Genomic DNA, 6,369 nt, shown 5'->3' with positions numbered 1-6,369 from the left:
TGTACTTCCACATCATACTTTATGGGATAGTGCTGCACATTGCATTTTCATCAGTGTGAATTAAACTCTGGCTCTGAAATAGAGTGTATTTCAAGATGGATTTGATAGATGGATTGGTACACTGCTTGTGTCAAATCTATGGGTTTAGGGAATAGTAGAAGTTAGAGAGATGGCTACTCTTCATTATCTTGTAATTTCAAAATCAGTCATCTTTAAATATGTGGGTATTAGTTCTCAGTCAATTGAGAATTTACCCGTGTAATTGCTGTATGATATTCCTGTCTTGAAACTATCCTGAAAGAGATTGTATGCATTTCTGTATCTCCCTTGCCTCAAGCTCCCATGTAGTTCACTGTAGAGTCATTGTCAATGAAGTCTATTACATGTTGGTGAAATGTATGATGGGAATTGTATCACAGTACCAGATTGAAAGGCTGACAGAATTTTATTAAGTGCTATTTATAACTGCAATTACTTATGAAGCCATAAGCAATGTATGGATTTCACTGAGCAATTCATTTTCATACAGACCCTACTACTTAAATGCACTGAAATTCCAATATATGATCCATTCAGTGAATTATACAACTCCAATAACAGTGTAGGTGATGTAGGTGCAGCTTGCTGGTACCAGTTGGCCAAATTTAAACATTTACCTCTTTTATTTCAGCAAGTATACTGTAAACCCCTTAGTCATGACTTGGCTACACTAAGGAGGAAATAACTAATTCAAGCTACTAATTGTTGTTGGTGCTACAGTGAGGTGAATGCCCTGGATGGACAAGCCTCTGGGGACTGTAATCCAGTGCCCCACCAGCTTCACATTGTTACTGTATTCTGAACACAGTGCATGGTCAAAGTAAATCTGTCTGATTGCCTAATGTCAACATGCCTATTATATTGGTTCTCTTCATGAGGAATAAATTAATCTTTTAGGTCTATTAAATTGAAGAGGTGGACTTGGGTTATGCTCCATTCTTTATTTTTGTGAATGTCCAACAGCGTAACCAAATATAGCCAACCAACACATGGGTTGTTATTAGACTGAAAAAAGAAAAAGTTGAGGAAAATAAATGATGGGGCTGCCACACGTGCTGTGAATTTATGAGCAGAGAGCGAATGACAGCTGCTTGCAACCACCAACAGCATCTGTTGTATGATCAGCTTTAGATAGCTTTAGATTGTGGAAAGAAGAGCAAGAAATCCAACAGAAGCACAAAAAATGGTAATGGTTGTTTCAGTTGAAATGCTAAACAAGACTACATTTTACCTTTTAGGTTTTTAGAGAAGTGCCAGACATTGCAGATATAGGGCATTCAGGTATTTTTTGGTCTAAAAATAATATGCACTTATATCACTCCAAATATACCACTCCATCTCAGCTTGTGATGCTATGCTATGCTTTCAGAGGTTTGTATGTATTTATATTACAGATTATCTTATTAACTAATTTCTATGACACATGCACCCAAGTCTGCTGCACTCAAGGAAATGCAAAGATGTAGTGGAACAATTAATGATATAGAGTAAATGCTATTAAATGAATCTGTTAATATGTACAACTTCTAGAAAAAACTGTCTGTTTTTGAGGTTTTTTGCTGATGTGGTCATAGTATTGGCCAAATGCAAATATTATTAAACACCTGACTTTAGCTTGTCAGTCCCAACCGAGAGAGTAATTTGATATCTTGTTTTCAGTTGTATTCAAGTGTGGCAAAGCTTTTCCCTGGGTGGCTCACTTCCCGTCTTTCAGTGTCACCAGACCTCTGCTTCTCCATCTCTACTCTTAATTATTTTTCTCTCCTTTGAAGAAGTGAATAGGTAATGTCAGTGGAAAATGAAAAAGTGAGTTACATGTGAACTGAAATCTTGTTCAGTCGGCTTTAATTCACAAGTACAATAAGGGGAATCCCTCTTGGATTTTTTTTTTTGCTGTCGATAGTAAGTGGAAGGGACATTGTGTTAAAATAAATTGAGCCTGGGAGTTATTCAGCTGTAGTGCAGAGTTGTACTTGTGTGACAAGTCTAAATTGTTTGACTGAAATAAGTATGGAACCACTACCATGAGACGGAGGTGATAGAAAAAGTTTTTTAGGCTTTTTAGGCTAAATGATGATTGCTGTTCAAAATCCAAGTGATCATGTTCACATTGCCTGCAAAATCTGCTGGTTTCAAAGATTGGATGCTTATTTTTAGATTATATTTAATTATGAGATAATGGTCTTATATGCAGTAATGCAGTGAACATGAAATTGGTTTTCATTTGCTGTTTAGAACATGAGCTAATTTGATGGGAAGTTAAGTTTGTCAGTTCTCAGAATCACCATGTTGGAATACACCACAGTAACTCTATAGTAACTTATAGCTTTACCTGTAAATCTGAAAGGCATACAGTTCTACTAAGAGGCAGCAGTCAGGGCTAAGATGTACCCTATATAATAATTGGCTTTATGCTAATGTTGGTGCCTTTCATGTGTGTCAAAGTGCTTTGAAAGGATGCAAACCTCAACCACTACCAAATGCTGGCAGGCACTTAACATAATCAGTATATACTGCCCTTTATTAGGTATCTATTAGACTTACTTTTTTCTGCTGCTGTAGCCTATCCACTTAAGAGGTTTGAAGCACTGTGTTTTCAGAGATTCTCTTCTGCATAGCACTGTTGTAATGTGTGGTTATTTGGATTACTGTCACCTTCCAGTCAGCTTTGACCAGTCTGGCTCTTCTCCACTGACCTCTCTTATTAACAAGCCATTTTTGCCCGCAGAACTGCTGCTCACTGGATTTTTTTTTTTTTTAGCGCCATTATCTGCAAACTCTAGGGACTGTTGTGCATGAAAATCCCAGGAGATTTCTGAAGTATTCAAACCACTTTGTCAGGCACCAACAATCATTCCACGGTCAATGTCACTTTTCACAAAGATCACATTTCCTCCCCATTCTGACATTGACATCTCAAAAACAGCAGAACCTCTTGACCACGTCTGCATGCTTTCATGCATTTAGTTGCTGCCAGATGATTGGCTGATTAAATATTTGCATTAACAAGCTGGTGTACAGGTTTACCTAATAAAGTGCTCAGTGAGTGTAAGTCTGTACATGGCTTGTGTTGGTACTTTAAAAGTCTCTTTTATATCCCTACTCTCTCTTGTGCATCATTCCCTTCAGAGCCACAAGAAGATCCTGATTTCAAGCATCTTTGAACATTTTTTGCAAATGTTTCTACAAAATGTATTCCTCTTTCAACTTTCAGATTTGCTTTTGTTCATCACTTGAATATATTGCAAACAACTGCCATATAGTACATGCAATTGTTTTCACTTAAAAGAATGAAAAGACAAGCTCTGCTTATTAGTACAAAAACATACTTTTTAAAAATAGATATTCATGATAATGAAATGGTACATGCACTACCAATGCTTCCATTTCAGGTGAAACATTCGTGTTACACATTCAGTTATGAACAATTGCAGGCTTGAATGCACTTACACCGTATACTGTAAAGGAAAAGGGGTCAGACAGTAAGTCCGTGCTTGGCAAAGGCAGGTGTTCTGTTGAAGCCGCTAATCTCTGCTCCAGCCCCATGTCACATTCATAGTAGCCAAGGAATTGTTAAGAGCGAAGCGGTTGAATCCTCCTGGTTTCACAGTTCATATACAGGCGCTGAGAGAAATGAAAGCGGTCAAGCACTGAACTACTCTATATCTCCGTAGTTAATTCAACTCTAATCAGCAGAGGAGCAGGTGAGGAGATGCTGAAGGAGGAGGAAGCTAATTAGCTGGCGCCAGGCCTGCAAACACACTCATATCCAGAGTACAATGAATTGAATTTCACTCTCAAACAACCAGCGCAATTACAGTACATGAGTAATTATGCCAGTGGCCTGTACTGTGAGAGCTGAGCACTGTCCCTGGAGATGTTATGCCTCTAAAACACACGAGCAGCTATGCATGATATGTGTGTGATCTGATTAATGAGGCCTTCAGAGAATTTAGCAGGCATCAACAGCATGTGCGTGTAGTGACGAGATTGCTTGTGTGGTGTGGTTAGTGCTGGTCATAGCTTTTTCTCAATGAATGTGTGTTTGCTTTTTAGCTCTGGGCTTTACTAACTTGCAGAGTTGTGGTTAGGGCACATGGCCACACAAATAACAGATATACATATGTTTATTTCCCCACTGATTAATCCCTAAAATGTAGCATTCTGGAATCTGTTCCATCCACTCAAGATCTGACTGCCAAAGATAGTAAAGTGTTAAAACGCTTTTCTGACATTACACATTCTGTTGTGCCATTTCCGACTCGGCAACACTGCATCACAATTAGCTTAGCATATGCTCTTGACTCATTTGGAGATTTTCCAAACATACTTCAAATTTAAAGTTTTCTAAATGGATGTTATACACAACAGACAGTGTAAATGTCAGTGTAAAATTGTGCTTTTCAAGATTTAATCTAAGAATTCACTCAGCAGTGGAATCCCATGAAAACAGCTCAGAGTTCCTTTTGTCACTGTTTATGTTTTACATATACACTAGACGTTACCTTGAGCACTGCCAGTGCCTTTAAATAGTAATTTGAGCTAGGTGCTACATCTCATTTTGGCACTCAAATTAAGTGACAGACAGATTTTCTGCAGCAGTGATGGGGCAAACGGAGGCCACTGTAATTATAGTATACTTGCATGCAATACCAATATAATAGTATAATCCTATACAAAATGATGATGTGTGCGGACATACTCAAAAACACTCAAAACGCTGCTTTTGTCGACTTCCTTTAATTATCAGAGCAGGTTACCGTGCTGTTGAAATAGAGGGACTGTTCCCTGGTTATTCAAGGAAAATGTGTGAATATGTCATGTCCAAATATGTTTTCTTTTCAATGCACATGCCAAGGCACTACATGTACATTTGTGCACATGAGATTATTGTAAAATGAAAACCCTCTGACTTCTACATAACCATATGCATGAGTGGTGTTGAGCATGCTACATTCTTCCATGTTATACACTGCGGTGAGACCAACACTAAATGCAAGTATTGCAGACTTTTACCTGGATGACTACCTGCAGGCTGTTTCTTTGCACTTAACATTTGGCACTCGTCCAATCATGCATACTGTATGAAAGTGGCCGTCCCTCATAGCCTCATAGCGTAGACATAACCATATCCACTTCCTACTTTATTGGCCTTTATTTATTTATTGGCACATTGCTCATAACAGGGAGTTCTGTGTGGAAGTCTGTTTGAGATCACATGAAAAGGTCTATGCAATGTGTGGAAGGGTGTTAATGAAAGTAGTCATACAGAGCGCATAAGACTGGAGTACCAGATCAACATCACTCCCCACTCCATACTAATGAGACACTATATAACCTCACATACCACTTTACCACACATGATTCCTGCTATGCTTGTTTCTGCTATATGATACTTGCTAAAAGCAAGTTCTATCCATACTAATAGTATTCTGTAGGTGCTTCTAGCTACCCTTGGAGTTCTTACTCTCCCAGTCATTTAGGACTTTTCTTAAAGATCCAGTATTTGTTAATGACTCTTGCATATATTATTTCTGTGTCTAACAGGCATGTACGTATGGCAGTAGTTTGCGGTTAGGTTTTCTAAGGGAGATGGTCCTCTTTGGTCACCACATTTTAGTTCTGTTGTTTTACTTGCATACATACTGCCCAAGGGTTTTTGAATTAAGCTGAAACTAGTTGGCCTATTTTTTTTTTTATCAATGAATAATTGTTTGGCATTTGTGACAGGTAACTCAGGTGAGTTAGGAAAGAGCTGAGTGGGCTAGCCGTGGATACTCAAATCTGGGCCTCATATCCAAATCCTGGTTTTTTCTCCCAGATATTTAACTGAACCATTTGTGATTTTGACTCTTCACATATGAATCACGGGTAAAGGAAGGCTGGAAAACCAGCAGTTCTCGGCCCTCGAGGACCATAATTTGTGTAATGGGGGCCTAGAGACTTGTGTGCTGTTTGTAGAGGCATTTTGTTTAGAAATCATTGCTGTGATCAAACATGGTTACAATATATAGGTTTCCCTGCCTGTTAACAATTTGTGCTTTTTGCCTAAATTTAATTTTAGTTGCATTTGGACTAAAATTAGAGTTGCACCTTTGATAGCAGAAACTTGATCATAAAAACATCACTGGTCTTCCTATTTGATCTATTTATGCTTTTTCTTTGCAAGATGTATGACAGAAAGCTTATCTGGAAGCTTGCCTGATTGGTGTGGCCCTGTAACATGAACATTGTATATAACCTCCCAGTAGAGCTTCTGCCTCCTGCTCCTCTCCAGGTCTGGCCTCCAATCATAGGGTTTCCGCATCAAGCCACATTCCCAGATGACAA

Source organism: Conger conger, chromosome 4, assembly GCF_963514075.1.
Source record: "Conger conger chromosome 4, fConCon1.1, whole genome shotgun sequence".
Classification (NCBI taxonomy): Eukaryota; Metazoa; Chordata; class Actinopteri; order Anguilliformes; family Congridae; genus Conger; species Conger conger.
Note: the sequence above shows the minus strand (reverse complement) of the source record.